Source organism: Ixodes scapularis, unplaced genomic scaffold (genome assembly GCF_016920785.2).
Source record: "Ixodes scapularis isolate PalLabHiFi unplaced genomic scaffold, ASM1692078v2 PGA_scaffold5__190_contigs__length_132052651, whole genome shotgun sequence".
NCBI lineage: Eukaryota > Metazoa > Arthropoda > Arachnida > Ixodida > Ixodidae > Ixodes > Ixodes scapularis.
Genome location: NW_024609880.1, coordinates 41,940,375 through 41,962,078, shown reverse-complemented (window position 1 = coordinate 41,962,078; position 21,704 = coordinate 41,940,375). Strand labels below are relative to the sequence as shown.

At 45.1% G+C, this 21,704-nt stretch overlaps 1 long non-coding RNA gene across 2 annotated transcripts; it reads right to left on the bottom strand.

Annotated features, from left to right (window-relative positions):
- Positions 1-11,499: 11,499 nt before the first annotated feature.
- Positions 11,500-18,879, bottom strand: LOC115314987. 2 transcript variants are annotated; one of them, XR_006078389.1, is made up of 3 exons: positions 18,520-18,873; positions 11,622-11,841; positions 11,500-11,514 (listed from the first exon to the last, which is right to left on the bottom strand). It is a non-coding gene; the product is annotated as an uncharacterized LOC115314987 (long non-coding RNA). The 2 variants fall into 2 exon arrangements; XR_005716312.3 differs by lacking the exon at positions 11,500-11,514 and having other exon boundaries at positions 11,637-11,841; positions 18,520-18,879.
- Between the last annotated feature and the right edge of the window lie 2,825 nt (positions 18,880-21,704).

Sequence of the window (21,704 nt, the reverse complement as noted above, 5' to 3'; positions counted from 1 at the left end):
GTCCTACAACATACCAGAAAGATTGTCGAACCTCATCAGGTGCCACCCACTCGCTGCATCGTGTGTATCCACGCATAGGCGTAGACTACAGGGGGTCATCGGGGCTCGGTCCCCCCCTAATGAGATCCGGGGGGGGGGGGGGGGGGGGGGGCGGGGGGGCTCTGTATCCCCCGGGCCCGGGCCATGATCCTTACCGAGACGCTGTTTACGTGCCATGTAACGAGTTTCTAGTAGTGGCATGTAAACAAAATAATGCCCACGTTGCCTTTATTGACAAAATGCATGAAACATAGAATCCCTGCGTGCTTCTGGGGGGGGGGGGGTGCTTTTCCACTTGGGCGGAAAATACCTCCCCCCGAAGAACTTCTCAGCCTGCCCCCCCCCCCTCCCCCCCCCCAAGAAGATGGAAAGTTTACACCGCTGCATTCACGTGACTCTGTGATTGCCAGTGTCTGATCGGGTTCAGCAGTCTTTTTGGCATGTCAAACAACCAGTCGGATGATGAGTCGTTTATGGCCTGACCGGGCCCCCAGTGTTTACCACATAAAATGTGGCATTTCGCAGTCATTGATACGCGGGAAGCAGCTGTCCAAGCGTAAATGTAAAACTCAAAAAAAAAAAGTCTTTTTTTTGTGTTTTTTTTTAGTAAAGGACTCTGACAACCGATATGACTGCAATATGCAAAAGTTGGACAAATGACGAGAAAAAAACTTTCAGCCTTTCCACTGTGGTGAAGAAGGAAAACCAGCGGAGCTGTACAATGAAAAGTAACGGCTGGCTGCGAGTCGGCAAGCCAAAGTGGAAAGGCTGCCGCCACCTATGAACGACGGCGGCAACCAGATAGGTGGCTTGCCGCCGTCGCTCATAGATGGTGGTAGGTGTCCAGAGTTTGGTGTCTTCATTTCTTTGAGGGGGATACGATCCTGGGGAAACCAGCCCTTAACAGCTCCGCTGTAAAAGTGGTTCCAGCAGGGCATAAAGAAGCTGCCACACAAGTGATGCAAGGGCATTCGGCTCCTGTGGGAGTCTGTTAAGGTGGACATGCGTGCCTACATCTAGGTGACCAGTATCTGCAGCAGAAAACAAAATTGTGAATCCAAATAGTATGCTGCTGGTAATTGGCTCTAGATCATGTGGCCACTTGTTCTGTCTGTGAGTTGGGGTGAACACTGCTCGTTTTTCTGAAACATTTTCCACGACTGCCATTACATGAAGAGAAAAAAAGTGGGGCTGGGCGTCGATTAAAAATTTTAACCAAATTAATTGACACCCTTTATTCATTTTTTATCCTTTTTTTTTCCTTTGCTGAATATGTGACAAACGGTGCAATATACAATTTCAATTATAAAACAATGTCGATATGTTGAGCTGTACAGTTCAAAGACACTCACACTCGCAGATTATTACTTCAGCTGCTTGAGGCAAGGAAGTTTGTTGATATTCTCCGGCAACAGCGGCCACCTTTGATTGTTCACAATAGTCTCTGCTTGGCTAAACGGACACTCGCATGGCATTGAAGTGGCCGGGACACGTGTAAACTTCTGCACTTGTCTGGATTTACAAGTCTCGCATTGACAGTTTACTTTAGGTTAATATTTCACCGAAAATATGCCCTTCATATAGGTGTACTCATCCACATCTGCATGGTGAAAGCATTTAATTTTTACTTTTGGTCTGTCAAAATTCTACAAATTAACCGGCTAAAAAAATTGATCGTGATTAAAGCATTAAATGGTAGGTTAATCAACCAATTGCCCAGCCCTAGAAAAAAACAATGTGTGTTTCACATAGGTTATGAACATTAAATAATAAGTTACAAACATACAAAGAGGAGGGAAAAGAGTGTGAAGGTATGTCACTGGGGACAGTGCCTCTTCTGACCGAGACATGTGCCACCCCCCCCCCCCCCCCATGCTAGGCTCCGTTTCCCAACAATTCCTTCACACCAGAGTTTTAGTTTATCCGCATGTAACAATCTAACAGACTACCTCCTGAAATAAGGGAAATCTGACAATAATTCACAGTTGGGCTGCAACTCTGTACACTGAAGCCACCTGAGCAGGTTTCATCATAGGCCAGCATGCTATCTCAATGTCACCAGGGCAGTAAGTAAACAGGAACGGAAGACAGATTCAGATATGCAAAAAAAAAAGTAGTCAAGAAGATTTTGACGAGCGTGTTGGAACAGATGTAACAGTAAGAAAGCACAAAATGAACAGAAGGACAAAACAGACCTGTACAAGCTTTCAGTTTGCAACAAGATATATTTGTTGCCAGCGAACTCTGCACCAACAAACGTCGGCGGGGAAGGGGGGAAGGAGCGAGAGGGAGAAGAAAAGGAAAGGGGGAGAAGGGTGCACGAGGGGAGAGAAGGAGAAGGAAAGATAGCATTTTCGCATACGGAACATTGTAAAATCGGTACACTGGTTTTACGAGGCAGAACATGTACTAATCTCTGCAATGGAAATAAAAATATTGCACCACAATATCATGACAACTGTGCAAAGCCAAAGTGTTTATTTTGTCTTCTACGTCCACAGCCATTTTTTTTTTTACTAAAGGGTCTTGACAACCGAGGTCTTCCTGCATCTTGCACATGTTCTCAGTACACTACAGCTTAAAATGCTGCAGTCTACCAACAAAAATTGTATTCATGCTACCAATCAATCATGGTTTTATTGCGTGTTTCCAGGCAACTCTTAGACCTAAATAGGAATGCACTCAACCCATCCAATAAAAAAAAACAAAAAAACATTGTCACATCCTAATTAGCATCCATAAGACTTCTTTTTTTTTACATTGGAAAAGGTGCAGAGAAGTCAAGGTATGTATTGTCACATTTATTATATGCCTGCTGAATCCTAGACAAAGGAGTTTCACAATGCAAATTACAAGAATGAAAAGGTGCCCTAAGCCTGGTTTGATATTAAGGAACATTGAATAAAATCTTACTACGGTAAAATACCGGGCAAGCGCCCACTCAAAATTTAGAGATAAACGCGAAACAATGGGGGATGGGCGCTTGTCCGGTCATCAATTTTACATATAAATGTAGTGTGCATATTTTTTTCTATCTTAGAAATTTGGATAGGGGTGCTTTATATGGAACGGGCGGAAGCTCGGTATTCTATGGTAAGTAGAAATAAGAGAGTTACAGCATTAACCAATTTGTAAAGAAACACCATATCACAAAGTAGTCGCCCTATGGAAAGAGGCGAAAGTTTCCAAAAGATGTGAATAACCATAATAAAATTGTTGTCCAATATGGCAATCATACATAGGCCTGACAAATCGCCACTGGACATATTCCAACTTAAAGGGGCCCTGCAATCATATTCAAATATCTACCTTTTTTGCGGTTGCCACGTCTCTTGGGGTTCGGACAAGCCAGCGGGCACGGAGAGAATAACTAAATATCAGTGCGTCATATTTTAACCGGACGACGCAAAAACCTCCTCCATCTACAGGCGCGACCCACAGTGCCGAAAGCGCTCGATATGTGACGACATCAAAACGTTTTTGGTTCTGGCCTTACTACTGGTCAGAGCTGCTAAAAGCTTTTTTACTAGTCGAAATACAAAATATAAGTGGTGCGAACCGTTTCAATTATTTAGGAAAGTAGTTTTTGCTCAGTATTTTAGATCAGAAAAGAAACAAATGCAGTTTATAAAGTATGGAAACAAGAAATGACCCGTCGACATACCCGCCACCCAGCGTTGGAAAAGGCGGCACATACTAGAAAGGGGTAGTGGGATGAGGCACCAACGAGCGGCGACGGTAGAAACTTCCCGGATGTATGCGGCAGCGCTGCGGTCGCATGGGCTCAAAGATCCGACCGGGTGTGAGCGTTCCGAGGGCCTTCGGTGAGCAGGTGTGGCTTGCAGTTTGGCCGTTTGGTAGCGCGAAGTGGCTCCCGTCCTGAGCTGATCTTTACCCCGTGTTTGCTGTCATTTGTGGCCAATGGAGTGTCATGCTGAATTAGTGTTTAATCGCGCAGCAAATGCAATGCGAGCCGCCCTGGCCGCTCGCTTCATCCAGCTAATCCAGCATGTGCTTTAGTGGCGCCCTCTCGATCCGTCGACACGGAGCGCAGCAGCCTTGAGCGCCCTCTAAGTTCACTACCCCTCCTCTAGTTCACGGCCACTCCAACCAAGACCAAGGACGTCATGAAGGAGGTTATTTTTTGCATGTTTTTGTAATTTTAATTTGCCTATAACTTTTAAAATAAAGCAAAATTCGAGAAAAGTTTTATTAAGTAGCTACGTTCAGTGCGCTCAGGTTCGGTGCAAATTAAAAACCAGTTAAAAAGTTGTTGCAGTGCCCCTTTAAGCATTTGACTTACACTTATTGAATTCCAAACAATTTATGCTAATTCTATCTTTGGCCAAACTAACAAGCAAAAAAGCTGAATTGTCGTGTGATATGAGATTACGCCCAACAGACTTAGGGAATCATCGAAGATTTTTTCAATGTGAGCAATGAAAAACGGGCAGGAATTAGCGAACATTCTAAGATCACTTTTGCTGCAGGGGCCGCAAAAGCAGGGGGCGCAAAAGGCCCCACTGGGCCTTCTGCGGCCCCCGCCGCTTCCTGTTTGGGCCAACCCCATGACTGGGCGAGCCCTAGTCTACTGTGCCTCGGCACGCTTCGCCTCTTGGCTGTTAACCATGGGTGCTGTTCCACTTTCTTGGGCATTGAGCCATCTTAGCCTCAATCAAGACGTATGTGCTCGGTCATCCCAAATTGCTATACTGCATCCTTGATTTAGGAAGCTCTTTGACCAAGTCGCACCTGCCTGGTTTTTCTTTTTTGAATGTGGTAAGTTTTTTCGTTTATATTTTCACTCCAAACTTGCACCACCTATACTCCGTTTCACCTTATGTTGTACCCCAGAGAAGGCAAGAAGCGTGAGCTCATAGCGTCAGCAGTTGGTCTTACGTCACGAGAGCTTGTGCCGCCGAGATCTTCCCTAGAGCGAAAAGCTCGCGCTTGTAGCCTTTCCTGCGGTACATCATAAGGTGAAGCAAAGTATAGTCGCCCCTCTGTAGCAAATCGCAGCACAGAACGTTGAGAAACTGAGGCCAGATTCTCGAAACTTTCTTACGACAAAAAAAGTTCGTAAATTTATCTTACGACAAAGTTACGAACTTTTCAATATTCTCGTAGCAAAATGTTCGTAAATTTTGCGTAGGTTACGACGAAATTCGTAACTTACTTAAAACTTACGAACATTTTGCTTCGGGAATATTCGAAAGTTCGTAACATTGTCGTAAGATAAATTTACGAATTTGTCGTAAGAAAGTTTCGAGAATCTGGCCCCTGATTTTTTCGGACAGTCTAAAATGGGTTGGACGCATCAGGGTTTATGCTGTACACTGAAAGACCATATTGTAACGGGCTGACTGCTACTATGTTAATTACCTTTTTCTCTTAAGCACTTTTCCGCTGCGGTGCTCTAAGTCGCACTTGTTAACATAGTCAAACCTGAGACAGACAAGGAGGAAGGCGGCGCGTAAAAAGGACACGCACATATACACACACAGTCTCTGCCCTTCTGAGGACGTTACGAGCGGGGTGCAGCAAAGATCTGTGGGCAAAACCACGAGAAGTGTGCGAATAGTGGTTCAAAGCTCATAGTGCTGCGTAATATCTAACCTTCACAGTACGAAGGAAACACACGAGACACCAGTTCTATTTGCCGTGTTGAAGCTATGAATTACGCTGCGCTATTCGGTGCTAACTTCAAAAGTACTCGCAGCTCACGACGAAGTCTTCGAACGAGATGGTTGCTGCATGCCGGCAGCATTTTCAAATCATGATAGCGGTGATGAAACCGACCTGCCTGTCCCACAATGTCCCGCTCTCGCTGATCCCGCCGAGGCTGTGCTAGAGTGACATTGTAACACCGGTAACACAGCACCACTTTGAAACGTTGTATCCCGTGCCCCGCGACTCAATTTCGGCCATCTTGAAATCGCTTCAAGCAACAAACACAACAAACGCCTCCTAGCAACGCATAGTTGCTTCAGACTACCGCTAGAGCTCAAGTGGGCGCTGGAAATGTCAGCGTGCCAAGCCCGCCACGCTGTCAAGGCGAACGTGGCGGCGTAGCCAGCGTAGCTTCCCCAGGGACAAAAAACCAAACAAATTAGTTGTTAGTTGTTTATACTGGACGAGTTTAGCCTGCCAGAACATGGCTACATTGTAACCCACTGTAGATAAGCAATTTAGCCGGTGCACTACGACTGCTAGCCTGGGGTCTTTAACGCGCGCCATGCAGTAGTGATACACGACCGCACGCCGGTACGATGCTCATCCCGATCGAAACGGGCAGGGGTGGGGATTGAACCCAGGATCCCTCGGTTCTGCAGCGCGAGCTTTTGCTCCACGTGCTCCGAGCTGGTGTGCGCTAGCCCACTCGGTCTCCGATCCCCCCCCACCCCCGGGGGCACACCATGCCCTGACCGTTCCCGGACTGCGCCAGCAAGGGAAAAGAAGAGGACGGACAAACACAAACCTTCAAACAAAGCTGTCAAAGCTACTTGCGCGAGCGTCTGACTCTGTATTGCTACGGCGTCTCCTTTGCACAAGAGCGCGTGCAAATAAGACGCAAGACGAAGCCCCGTGGCCACATATATGTCTTGCAACAGTGCTAGCAGGGCGGAACTGCAGTGTCTCCTTTGTGCTACGTTGTCAAAGCTAGCTTAGCTTCCACAGTGCTCCAACTCCATCACAGATGTTGTGCGAGCGCATGCAAATGAAGTGCACCAGACAAAGCCACGTGCTCTCGCAGCAGTGCGGGGTTGCTGCACATTGAAGCTACGCTAGCTTTGACAATATACCACAAGCAAGAACAGATAACATAGAACCAAAAAGTTAAATGCCACAAGTGTATGAGGCTAGTTCAGCCTGTCCAGTGACTTCAGCTCATCCGAATTATTTTGTTTACACGAGAAATCGCGCACAAAAGACGCTTTTCAAAACCACATTCGCACCCGCGCTGATTTGTCAGCACTGGAGATGTTATTTATAAATTCACAGCCCAGCAAACACGTGTTTGTTGCCTTGGTAAGCATGGACACGAACAGTGAGAATGGCACCGCAGCATTTTATTGTTTACAAAACCTCAGCACGTGCATGTTCGCCGCGTTGGAAAGTGCAAAGCACCTGCCATGGGCGCGAACGATAAAATGGAGATGGCGCGTCCCTTGATCGCATACCGGGGCAACGAATACGCATGTACTGTAGTGTAAAGCTGCGCGTTGGGTGATACAGCGTGACAGCCCAATTTCAGTGTTCGTTGTCATACGCACTATAAAGTGGTCAGACGCCCCGATTTAGACAAGGACAGGTCCCGCTGTATCGATTAAACGAAAGGATGCATCAGGAGAAGGTGCTGACGCTGAAGGTTTTCGTTTGCCTGTGACATGTAAGCGGTACTATAAACATAGTATCTACTATATTATATACATTATTACTACATAAATATTCCAAACAAATATATTACATGTGAATGCCAAACGGTGTGCGAACTGCAAGGAAAAGAAATGTGCACGGTGTATACAAAATAATAAAAAAAAATGAGTGATTTGTTATTTAAATCTAAAGTTGTCAAAACTCAAAATAATTTGGGTCCAGAGGATTATGGTCACTACTATACTCCGTCTCACAAATGTCTGCAGTGAAGACGGCACACGCGTGTGACCATAGCTCAGCAGAATCTCGTGCGTAAAAGACACTTCAAAACCACGCGCTCGTGATCGCAAAGATCAGCACTGCAGATCTTTTTGGGATTGAGTACAGGCTGTGTAGTTTGTAAATACGTCTGACCGCCGCCGCCATGTACCTATGTACATTACGTATTTTACTGCAACACTGTAATGTACCAATTCGTGCATGATGAAGCACGTACCAAATTACTCAGGCACCAAGTAGCATGGCAACGTATACGGTACACGCGCTGAACGCAGTATAGGGTATTCACTGGACGCCATATTTGAGGGTGATTTCTAGAGCGCATGCTCAGAAAGAGCTCACATTAATAGGCTGATAAGACCGGCAATCTTGATGGTGCGGAGTGCACGTATCAAAATAACTGTGGAAGCTCGCCGTCAGCACGCGCTCAGCAGTCGCGCACACAGCTATGGCCGCCAGTGATTACTCCCCATAACACGTTCCAGGTAGTAAATAATCATAATAAAACGTTGATGAGTTCTTGTTCAAAGTGCCACTTGTATTAGGTTTCTGCTTTAGCTCTAGTATGTGTGATTCGTGACGGCCTTGCATATCTTCACCTAATCTCCAGTGTTTTACCGAAATGAAAAAAAAAAAAAACAATAATAATAAGTTGTTTTTACGCAAGAAAGGGTAAGGGGTGGAATGGGAGGCGAGGGAGTGGAATTAGGGGCGCCTTGGCACGGCCCAAAAGTGGTGTATGGCCGTGTGAAAACCATATAAATGCATTCCATCAAATTATAGCAAACAACAAATATTGTTTTCATTGGAGACTCCTGTTTTTTCCCTGAAGAACTATTTAGACAATTTTCCTGTTTTGAAAAATGAGTCACGCAAGCGTAGTTTAAATTTTTGTTACAGACGAAAGCTTATGTAATACTGCAAAATCGATTATATTTACCGGAGAGGTGCACCTTTAGCCCAAGGCCCCGCGTATAAGCCGCAAAACATTGCTGGCACTGCGTTGTGATATTGTGTAATATGTATATATATATACGTATATGTATGTACGTGTGCTGCATTGTATAGTAGAATTTGTGCCAACTTCCGCAGATAACATAAGCAAATATTTCTTAATTGACTGAAATACATGTCATCTTCACGTTTCTAGAAAGCGTGGAAGGGTTGTAAGTTCTCTTTAGACGCGTTGGTTTTGGTGAAATGAATGCATGCTGTTGACATAGAGCGTAGCGTACGCTACGGGTGATCCCAGTCAATCCAGCTGCGGCCCATCGTAAGGTCAAACGGAGTAGACTAATTTTGGGACGACGGACATCTCGCTTTGTTCAGCTAGCCGGCTGTTGGACAAGAGTCAGAAATGGGTATATATATATATATATGCAGCCGTTAGCCACTCCGGTCTCAATAAGGTAAGGGCGCGCGGAGGGTAACAACAACATACCCTTTCAACTACAACAAAAAATTATATACAAGGAAAGATTACCTGGATAATTGGTGAATTTGGGCCTATCTTAAAAACACGGACGAGAAATGTTTTCTAACTGGTTAGTTTAAAACGTTTGTTCTATATGAATGTATATTTCAGCTCAAAAAATATATGAGGCCCCTTTTTCGACACCCGAGGTATACTTAATAATTACCGCGATATCGGATGATTGATGCACTGAAAATAAAATCCGACACGAAATTTCAGTTTTTTGTGCCCTTTTTTCAGCGTTTGGATTCTGCAAGAATGATAAAGTTAGAAATAAAAGCGTCTTATGCATTATCCACACCAGCGATTACGTCGAGTCTGCATTATTTAAAACGAAGAAAAACGTTCCATGGTTCCCTTGGGCGTACTTTCCCCGTCGCGCCGGAGAGAAGCCCGACTACGCGGTGCACGGCCGCTGTATGGGAGCTTTCTGATTTTCCTAATTACTAAACTCACCAACTCAGGCAAGAAACATTAAAAAAAAAAAAAAAAGAAGTGCAGCTACACGCGCACTTTTTTTATTTAATGGGGACCAGCGGGATTGGGACAATAACGGAGGAGCCCCTCTCCCTGCTACTTTCCCGCAGTGCTTGCCTGCTAAGGGAGAAGCTCCCTTGTAATTATGCGGGCACGTAGGGTTGGCAATCGGGTCAGCTGAACACAAAAAAACGGGACACAAAGGAAATGACTGGACAAATGGACCGCTGTTTGTCCAGTCCTTTCCTTCGTGTCCCGTTTTTCCGTGTTCAGATGACCCGATTGTCAACAGTATGTACCAACTAGCCCAACTAAAACCCATAGCACGAAGGGTGTCCGGTTTTATTTTCCTCCCCTGCTTAGGTCAGTGTTAATTTTATTGAGGGCGACTAGTGTGTAAAATGAGTGAAATATAATTACCTAATTAAGCAAGGAAGTAGGAAACGGTGCAAAAATGCATAACAAAATTTGGAAAATGTTTTAATCGCTTCAGCCTTTGCACACTATCAAAAAGGCAGCATTGTGAGAACTTGTATCTTGCATAGTACTTGCCAATAGAGAAATAAAGGCTGAATTAACAATGGTGGAAAGCCATACTTAAAAAAAGGAAAAGCACAATATTTGTATCCAATTTTTTTAAAACTCGATCTTGAGTTGGCCATTTCACACCTTTTCTATTTTCATCCTTGTTTTCCTTTTAAATACCTAATAGCCTAGGCATGTGCTGTGAAGCCTAAGGTATATGTATTTTGATTTTTTTTTAACATACATCTTAAAAAAAGAAGCTGCAGGTACACTAACCAACTGTGTTTATATAGCCCAACGTTTTGTGGCCTGCTTTGTTCACGGGCGACTTATTTGGCCAGGAATTTGTATATCTCTCCTCCTTGTCGCTGCCATTTAAATCATTCTCCTCGCTTTGTTTCACCCTGAAGCCCGTGGATATAACTGCTTGGGATGGTATTGATCAACCTGTTCTGGTTGTTTTTTGTATGCTGAATAAGCCATAACTATAAAAAGTAGTTTTTTCAGTTCCTTCCGAACCTGGAAAAAATTACTCTTTTAAGAGTCATGGCATATTCAGCATACAAAGAACCTGAGCCTTCCCAAGCAGTTATATTCACAGGCTTCTAGGCATCGCATAAAGGAGAGATTGATTTAAAGGCAGCGACAAGGAGAAGAGAAAGACAAACACCCAGCCAAATAAGTCACCCGTGAACAAGTAGGCCGCGAAACGTTGGGCTATTTAAACACAGCTGGTTAGAGTACCTGCAGCTTCTTTTATTAATACTCACATAACCAGGCAGAATTTTGCCAAAATGTTTACTTTTCGAAACATACATCTGTTGAACGTAACTATTGTTATTATACTGGAACATGAAAACCTTAGTCCTCTCAGTCCCAGAAAGCAACAGCTTAAGGCTGAACTCCATAGAGCGAAATGTGCGACGAATGTCGCCCCACGTCATGCTCATTTTGCGCGGGACGTAGCAGCCACTGTGCCGATTCCATGCGCAGAACAAAAGCCGCCGGGCAAAATTAATTTTTCACAGCATATTCGTCCCATGGAGTTCAGCCTCTATGGGTAATAATGCATATGCAAGTACAAAAGTTTCCTCGTAAATAAAAATAGGCTATCCCCCTTCGACTTGAAACTGACCTCCTAAGTTCTCAGGTACACAAGGGACTAGGAGGAGGTTCACAAAGCAATACATCTAGTTTACAGGCGTGAGCCCTCAGAATTTTCCATGCCAGCGGCAGCTGCCAGACTGTCAAATTTTACTTTGGGAACAGTACATACTTTATGGCATGAAGGATCATAGATGGATGGATGGATGGGATCTTTCAATGTAAATAATTCTCATTACCTACAAAAAGAAAAATACTGTCAACTTCAACAGTTTATTTAGTACTACTTTATGGCATGAAGGATCATAGATGGATGGGATCTTTCAATGTAAATAATTCTCATTACCTACAAAAACAAAAATACTGTCACAACTTCAACAGTTTATTTACACAAACACACTGCACCATTCCAACTTTTATTCAAGTGGTAACTAGCAGGCAGGACCAATGCCCTTGGTTCCGAGATGACGATGAACTGGGTGACAGGAAATTTGTGCTACAAGTCACAACTGAAGCAGCTTATTCAGAGTGGTGCCCAGGACGCCAATGGTGGGGTTCAAGCTGGGCTGCAAGAGAAAAGAATTGTCACAGTACAAGCACCGTAACCATCAATTTTAGACCATGTGGAACAGACATACACCACTTCAGTGCACTAAGGAGTTTGTTACTACTTTTAAAAACAAGAACTCTTGGATAATGATCCCCTAAACAAAGCGAATTGACAGCAAGGAGCTTGACAAGTTAGTTTGAACATTCAACAAGTAATCAAAATTGTTGAGTAAAAACATATTCGAATATAGATCATCCCTAATTTTGAAGTGGGAGGAGAGGAAATTCATACAAATATTTAACTCGTCGCATCATTTGTAACCCAGGTTAAAACTCATCTGTTGATCATGCTGGCAACGTCATCTTATGAACGTTAAGAATGGCAACTGCACGCTTTCGTACCGAGCGAAAGCATTAAATATTGAACAAAATCGCACATTAGTTCACATAAAAATAGTGCTCGAGGCATTTTTGATCATAATCACAGACCACTGTTGTAGATCTTTTTTTATTAGGAATGTCACTGAAAGCCTGTTCATTTTTGTTATAAATATTCACTCTACTATGAAAAGGTAAACTGGCACTGCAATTGACCCTTTAGCAGTGGTATGCCAGAGTAGTTCATAACATTACTAGACACAAAGGACACAAAGGCGCACAAACTGGAGTTGACACAAAAATAACATAAAACTACCTCATGTAAAAAATAAAAAAAATAAAAAAAAACACGGCTTATTGACGTCTTTCATGATTGCAGCCAGTGCATTGATAGTAGGGGAGATAGATGTATTTTTGGATTTTGCCAAACATTAGATTGATTGTCCTGTCATCTAGCTGTTATGTAAAATTGCAGGTATCATTAAAGGGGCCCTGCAATCATATTTAAGCGTCTACCTTTTTTGCGGTTTCCACATCTCTTGGGGTTCGGGCAAGCCAGCGGGCACGGAGAGAATAACTAAATATCAGTGCGTCCCATTTTAACCGGACCACGCAAACACCTTCTCTACCTACAAAGGCGACCCGCGGTGCTGAAAGTGCATGCTATGTGTCGCGTTTGGTCCTGGCCTTAATACTGGTCAGAGCCGCCAAAAACTTCTTTTCTAAAACCGCGAGCTCATAGTGTTGGCAGCCACTCTTAATTAAGTCACGAGAGCTTGTGCCGCCGAGATGTGCCCCAGAGCAAGGAGCTCGTGTTTGTAGCCTTTCTTGCGGTACATCATAAGGTGAAACAGAGTATAGCGGTGAACGTAGAAAGGTCCCGAATGTACCCGGCGCTGCTGCGGTCGAGGATCCGACCGGTTCCGAAGGCCTTCGGAGCTGGTTTGGCAGTATGGCAACGCGAAGTGGCTGCTGTTCTGAACTGATCTTTATCCCGTGTTTGCTGTCGTTCGTGGCCAATGAAGTGTCATACTAAATTAGTGTTTAATCTCGCAGCAAATGCAACGCGAGCCACCCTGGTTGCCCACTTCATACAGCCTATCCAGAACATGCTTTAGTAGTGCCCTCTCGAGCCGTTGACGCGGAGTGCAGCAGCGGTGAGCGCTCGCTGAGCTCACTACCCCTCCTCTAGTTCACGGCCACTCAAGCGACCAAGGACGTCACGAAGGAGGTGTTTTTTTTGCTTGTTTTAGTAATTTGAATTTGCCTATACCTTTTAGAATAAAGCGAGATTCAAATAAAAGAAAAGTTTTATTAAGTTACTACGTCCAGTGCGCTCAGGTTCGGTGCGAATTTAAAACTTTCAGCCTTTCCACTCTGATGAAGAAGGAAAGTCAGCGGCCGTCCATTACAAAATGCTGTATGAGGGGGAGGGGAGGCCCCAGCAAAATGGAAGATTTTGGGGGGGGGGGGGGTCAGGCCCCATGGGCCCCCTTTCCCCTGGCTACGTGCCTGGTGTATCACTACTGGGTGGTGCACGTTACCCCAAGCTAGCGGTTGTACTGCACTCGCTAAATTGCTCATCTACAGCTGGGAGACTCGTCGCCCTCTGAGGCATACCAAGTTCTAGGCTGTATAAACATACACACAACCCAATTTCGGATCTTGATGACGCAAGTCCGTTTCCGGCTGAGCTGAGCCCTCTTCATTCAACGCTTGTTGCTATTGCTGTCGTTTCTTCCTACTAAAGGCTATGGTTAGGGCTCCGCGTTTTCGGAGTTTTTTTTTCTTCACGAAATCGGGGGTATTTTAATTCGGGGTTTATTGTTTTTCTGCAGATTCCGTGGTTTTGTTTAAATTGGTTATGACTTCACCAATTCACACAAAAAACGCTGAATCGGTAAGAAAAATGGAGCTGCCCCCCCCCCCCCCCCCCCAAAAAAAAAAAAAGTCTTAGGCACGGTCGCGGAGAGCACGAGGAGTGAAACTCATGTGACTTCCTGCGAACCCACTTTTAGTGACATAGGTCGATGCCTCCCTTCTGACCGTCCCGACACCTTGCGGTACACTGTTACGTCACCGTGCACTGGCGGGAACTTTGAATTCGGCCTCCTATTTCTATTTTTATAAAAAAACTATGCAACTCTTCAGTGAAACAATTTTTTTGTAATGTCCTGATATGCCATTTCAACGCCTAGCATGAAAAAAAGAAAGCTTTTTTTTTGCCGTGTCAGAGGCCCTTTAAACATGTTTGCACGTCGCCTGTTTCCTAAAGACAATACTTTGCATGCTGCGAGGGAGCATGCTGTTCGACGGGGGGATGGTTGGCTGCGCAAGAATACTGACGTCCCTTGTTCGGCACACTTCGAAGATTACTGCTTTGACACAAGCGGTCAAGCGAGAAGACTTCGACCGGGTAGCATTCCAACTATGTTTATGTTTCCTTCATTTCCAGCATACCTGCAGAAAGCAGTGAGTATCATAGTGACCGTAAACACTTATTTTGTATTTTAGCTAGTTTCATCTAAAACTCGAGACGGTGCGCTTATAACAGCCATGCATCTGCAAAACAAGTATTATAAAAAAATTTTTGCGAGCTTGATATTTCCGTAAATTCTCAAAGTGCCGGTTTTGGTGATCGGTCAGGTGCACAAATTTCCGAAATTGTGAGAGGGACGCTACGTATTCATTACCACGGCGTGCATTATTTGCAATAAGATATCCGAAAAAAAAAAAGAATCCAACGTTAAGCGGCTTTAGAGTCCTTTAAAACAAAAAAATAATTGTTTGTTTTCGTTGTAATACGCAGCCCCAAAAGCAACAGATGCTGCTAGCACCCCTATCAGCGCAGCCTCTTTTTTTTGCCCTGAGCAAGATGGCTGCCGATTTGTTAACTTGGTGGCACCCGGGTGCATGGAAGAGTGCAGGAGACCGCCACTCCAGAAGTCTTATATTTCAATTAACGCAGTAAGGCCATCGCAGTCGTGCTTCTCACTGCATGTGCGCGCTCGTTTCCGTAAAGCCGACCTGCATGTAAGCGATTTAGCGTGCGACGAGACGAGCGATGGAGATTTCTCACTGTCGCCCGTTGCATCCCTCAGTTTTCGGGATTTCTAGAAAACGTCGCTCACCGTCTTGGTCGCTTCGCCGTCTCTTCCATGTTGTTTCCCTCGTCGTGCGACTGACCGAGCGACAGCGAAGCGGGTCGCCGTTGCTCGTCAAAGCGCTTACATGGGGTTTATACTCAATTAATTTACAAGCACACAACGTTGAACCATTGGCGCCTCGATTTTAAGTATAAACTGTATGCAAGTGATTCGGCGAGCAACGAGAACGAGACAAGTGACGGTGACCCGCTTCGCTGTCGCTGGGTCAGTCGCGTGACGAGGCAAACCGCATAAATATGACGGAGCAAGCGACCAGGACGGTGAGCGGCGTTTTCTAGAAACCCAAAAACCGAGTAACACGACAAGTGACAGTAAGTAATCTCCGTCGCTCCCCGCGTGCCTTGTCGTCTCGTCGCAAGCTAAATCGCCGACATGCGGGTCGGCTTTACGGAAACAAGTGTGCACATGCAGCGAGAAGCACGACTGGATAGCCTTACTGCGTCAGTTGAAATTTGCATATGTCGCAATGGTATAGACTGCCCTTTATTAGCGAGAAAAACGCTAGAACGGGATGAACTTATATGGTCTCTGAAACCATAATCTTTTATCGTTGATCCATTCGCTGTCCGATTCCATTTCATAAATACGAAAATGCAAGAGCTGTGTTGAAATATAGATATCAAATGATTAAACAAACAAATTAAAAAGACACAATTTTAACGTCGAAAAGACACACAATTTCAACGCGGCATGTGAAAGAACACGAAAGCAAAGCTCCGGTAGTGGCCTGTGCAGCACACAACGCGGGGGAACGGCGAGAAGCTGAAAGTCGGCTATGGTGGCAGGGTCACGTGACATCAAGATGCAGGCGCCCATGAAATGTTGCCTGAAAGGGTCTATAGCTATGCTTTTCTTGTCTAATAAAGCATCATTGTAACAATTGTGCAACTTTCTGAAGTGCTTTTCTAAAGTGCCATTAATGTTATTAACCCACGACTAATTAGCCACACATACTGTGAACAACTTTATTTTTGCGGCCACAATATTTCGCAAATTTGAAGAATATTTCATGCGCAGAAAATTTTGCGAGCAGTGGTGAGCTATATATTCTTTACCATATATTGGTGGGATGCGTTTTTTGCAGCAATTTTTAAGTCAAGAAATTTGTGAAAAATTAAGTTGTTTACAGTAGTCGGGTACGCTCATTTGCCTCCCAAGCCTTTGTAGGGCCTGACAAGTCAATCCCCTTCACCATGCTATGGTGTACTAGAATCTAGTACACCATAACCGTGCAAATTCACGCCGCTCTTCCATCAAGATTCAATTTCTCGGAAGGAAACCGAAAAAAAAACTCGTCCCCTCCCCCGGCCGGAGCCGATCCCGTCATCTGAATGCAACACAGCGCTTTGGCATCGCCACTGGGAATCGCACAGTGCCCTTGCTTCAAGCAAAATGGCAGCCTTATTTCCACCTAGCCTAGCAACACATGCATTTTGTACTCTCGAACCGGAAGACAGGAAAAGGGTCCATTCTCTACAGTGCTTACTGGAAGCACCCACATTTGCAAAATCGTCCACTGACAGTGAGAGTACTTCCCCTATTTCAACAACTATAGCATCAATGTGCATTTTTGCAACAGGTCTACATACTGTTTCACATCACGTCCCACCGCAGCGAATGCTCCGAGCCATCTCGGTCAACCCAGCTCTGCAAACGTAGCACGTAATATGCTCTACGCATGTCACCCTCTTCAAGGTCAAGTAAAGGCCTGGTCACACATACAGCGGAGCGTTAAGTTACCGCTATGTGAGCGCTCCAAAGAGCGCTCATGTGGTGCTTCCTTGCGCGTGACTTAGTTCTAATATAGCGTGCAATCAGCGTTTTAGTAGCGCTCCTTGCACGACCGTTACTGCTGCAGATTAGCATGTGTACTGATGTTCAGGTTTCTGTGGTTGGGTGTGCATCAACAGTATGTACCATGGCGGACATGCGGGATGCTGAAATAGAAACGCGACAAATGCCCTTACATGCAAAATTAGTGCATATGTGTGTGGACGACTTAACGCCCAGAAGAGCCTTCTGAGTGCACGAAATCTTTCGCCACCGAGATATCGACGGGTATCCGGTGAACCTCGTTCCCAGGCCGAGAGGACCGAGACACAGAGCTCTTTCGAAGGTGATTATTTTTTAATTGCACGTCTTTGAAACCAGGATCACGTATGTCGAATAGAAAGTGATAAAGTCGTACCCAATCAATTAGTCGCTCAGAGTCCATGACTCTGAATCGTCTGCCCGACCCTTTGCTTGGAGAGCGGCTCTTTTACTTCCTCTTCTTTCAGTGCCAAAGAAAAAATAACAATGGAATCGCCGTGCATGCACCGCTTCGCAGCCGCAAGCACGGCACAAGGAGCGCGCTTACACTGCGCTGCTAAAGCGACAACCGAGCGCTGCTTCCAGCGCTCATGAAGCGCTAACTGAGCGCTCCGCTGTACGTGTGGATCAGCCTTAACACTCACGGGGCCTTGGATTGGCTCCGATGGCTCGTAGGTGGTGTAAAGCCCGTCTATCCTGGGAAAAGAGGCACCATTCATTCTTGTGGAAATGCTCGAGACTTGCGCCGCGCACCACCTTCTAAGAAGAACATGACGTCTGAAATTTAGCTCAGTGCTGCGCTGTGCTGCCGTGATCTTCCCAAGGGCTGCACGTAGCACGTACCTTGTGCATCGGCGCACCTTGTGCTACTTTTGAAACGTAAAGGGGCTTTAAGGTGGTGCAGTTGGCAACGGTTGCCCCGTGGCCACTGTTGCGAGAGCAAACTGTGGTTCAAGCTTAAAATTGTGAAGGTAGGCTTGTTAGTCATTAGATTAAGGGCTTGGGGAAAGTGATTATGTGACTTCGCCCATTACCTGGCCCACCCTTCTGTTTGGGCTTTTGTAGGGATGCGACAAAGAGTATGTTAAGCATAATAGATGTCAACATAAGAAAGATATAATAACAACGTCAGCATGCAGAGCATGTTATGGTCTTAGCTGGACAAGAGGTTAAACCTATGAGCCTACCACTGCAAATATTTCATGCTGATCTATAAAGCACACAAACTGCCTCTGCTTGCCAAACATTTACCCCTGCATCCTTATTTTCAGAACGAGGGTGGTGTGCTGCAGTAATCAAATGACAGATGAAGAAATAAACTTCACCATATCGACTGACCTCACTGAAGTGAGCGCCGCTATCCTTCAGCATCCCGCTCCACTCCCGGCTGTTCGATGAAACCATGGCCTGCCTTGTGGCTCCTGCAGAAAGTGTTCGTCTCCCGGGCATCCTTGTTCTTTCCCGCAGAACCTCGGCACGTCCACCGCGGGCTGCTTTGCCTCGGGAGGATGACCGTCAATCCAGAAGTCATGACGAACAGACGCTTAATCGCCGCTAAAGAACGAATCGACTGAATCTCGACAGCCACGTCTGGTTTCAATAGGAAAATGCCGAAGGTCTTTCCACAAGAAACCCCAGTTGTCCCAGTCACGGAACCCCCAGATATCAAAGCACGTGGTAGTACACCCGAGTTTTGGGCTAAATACAAAGGCAATCGGAATCTCGCGAAAGAAATACATACGTGAAAAAAATCAACAAGACACCAAGAAGGGAAGATCAACGCTCAGAAACGAGGGTTCACGACAAATGGAGGTGGACTTGCGAAGGTTGCAGGAGCCGAAGAAAGTAAACAGTCAAAACGCGGGAAACCGAAGGGATTCTCCCGCCCCTCATCAAATGTAACACGTGACATTACACATAATAATTATCTCAGAATGCATTGCATATATCTAATATAATTTCATTTCTCTTAATTTAAAATATATATAAATAACCTTAACAAAATAATTCACTCAATTTATATAGACACGTGACTTTTTCTTAATAGCCAATCAGAATTCTGGGTCTACCCAACGCTGGGCGTTGCGTAGACCGGGTCGACGCAGACACTACCTTAATTAAAATATATTCATGTTCGTCTTAATCCCCGAAAATCTGACTAGATTCCCTGCGCGGTGACAGTTGTCCGCCAGGTGGCGCGAACTACCTCCCATTGCAAAAAGTGTACTTATAATTTTATTATTCACCCATCCACTCGATCGTGTCGCGCTGATGCCGGTGCAATGGCCGGTGCAGCTGGCTGATGGTGGACTCATCAGGCCTAGTTCAACTTCAAGCGGTTCAAGGCGTTCAAGGTTCGACGATTTGAGAAGCTTTGTTATCGGTTTGTGCACATTTCAAGCCACCCAAGATAGCACGCGGCGGCGTCCAGAGACAAGAGGCCATGAATACGCTGATCAAGGAATAAGTCCATTTTCTACTCGGTGTTTTGTTTTGCAAAGTGACTGGAACACAATGGGCATAGGGTTAGTAGTAACGGCTCAGTTGACAAGCTCTGCATTAGCGGTGCTTCGGAAAGGCGGCCCCGTCCGTTCGTGCGAGCGTGATGACGCTGTCGTCGCAGCCCGCTTGGTTCGCAAGGTCGGGGAAGCTCGGGCCACTGGCTTGTCATTGCAAAATCAGGCGGTCGGCGGCATGTCAGCGGCTCTTGTGCACTTTTTAGATTCTGCTGCAGCCACATGATTGTATGATTGTTAATAGGAAGCGGAGATTTTGCCGGCAACCGTCATGACAAACCTACAAAGAAAAACTGTCGCGAACGCCGAACTGGCATGTTGTTTCTTGTATAACACGATCTGTAAGCGTAGAAGTCTCCGAGCCGGCAGTAGCTGTGTCCGCTTCTCACGCAGAAGTTGCGGGTTCGATCCCCAGTGGGAATACTTTTTTTTTTTTTGTCAAGCTTTTTGCGATGTTTGCACATTTTCTTTTAGACAATTATCGCTGAAAATGAATATATATGGTATTATTTGTTTCCACCGATAATTAGTTTTTTTTTATACTTAATGTTTTAGTGATAATGCTTTTTTTTATAATTGATTTTTTAGTGGTAATTGATAGCTTTTTGCGATATTTGCACGTTTTCTTTTAGACAATTATCGCTGAAAATGAATATATATTTTATTATTTGTTTCCACCGATAATTAGTTTTTTTTATACTTAATGTTTTAGTGATAATGCTTTTTTTATAATTGATTTTTTAGTGGTAATTGATAGCTTTTTGCGATATTTACACATTTTCTTTTTGACAATTATCACTGAAAATAAATGTATTTTATTTTTTATTTCAACCGATAATGGATTTTTTTTAATAATTAATATTTTATTGATAATGTTTTTTTTATAACTGATTTTTTACTGGTAATTGATAATATCATATGCGTGAAGGACGTTTTAGTGAACAACGCCATTTGAGTGAATAACGGAGGCGTGTCTTAACCCACTCCCCAGCACTGCACTCGCACCGCTTTTCGGCGGCAGTCTGCAGCTGCTTGTACAAAAATGTTAGCTTTCGATTGTTTCGATCTCGCCCAGAAGTTTGTTCATTTCTAACTTTCAATGAAAAAACGGTTAAAGTGCGGGCGAGCTGGTGTAAGTTATACATGACGATTGAAAACCTGAGTCTGTGGTTGGAAAATGGAAAAACGTGATGTAGAAAGTATGGTGCCTGGATCGCGTCTACGACTGGTGTGTTTAGCATCCTATCCCGCCCATACATCAAAAGTGGTCCCGAAGTGGCAACAGATGACGTCACAGAAGCCGGAGTGTCATGCTGTTGACTGTCACGATCCTGGCGGTTGGCCATAGACATGCTGGCGAAAAGCACAAGCGAACGCGAGTGTCGCTGTCGTCACGGCGTCCCAACTTGCAGCTGCTGTAGCTTCCGTGGACTGTCACAGTGGAGAGCGACCTGCAGCAGAACAGGCGTCGCCACATACACCACAACTATTGGGACGACACCAGGTTCGCGACCAGCGACAGCATGACACTTTTATGACGTCATCAGGCGGAAATCGAGGAACCACTTTTTTGGACACGGTAAACACACCAGTCGGAGACACGTTCCAGGCACCATAGTAGAAAGACAAAGTGACAGAGAGCATCTCTTCCATTTTTTAACCACAGTCTCAGGTTTTCAATCATCATATCTGACTTTTGATTGGTGTTTCTCGTGCAGAAGTTCATTTGCGTTACAACAAAGCAGCTGAGTAGTTGGGTAGTGAAGTTTCGACAGGGGCCTTTGCTTGGCACGTAGCCAGGATTTTTTTTTTGGGAGGGGAGGGGAAAGATAGGAGGAGGAGCACGCCCGCCCATGACAAAATGCTGTGTGAGGGGGGGGGAGGAGGTCCCAGGAAAATGGAAGATTGCGGGGGGGCCCCATGGTCCCCCCCCCCCCTGGCTAGGTGCCTGGTCTTTGCACCCCAGCCTTGCTGTGTCAACATTAACAGGGGCTGACAGTGAAGTGG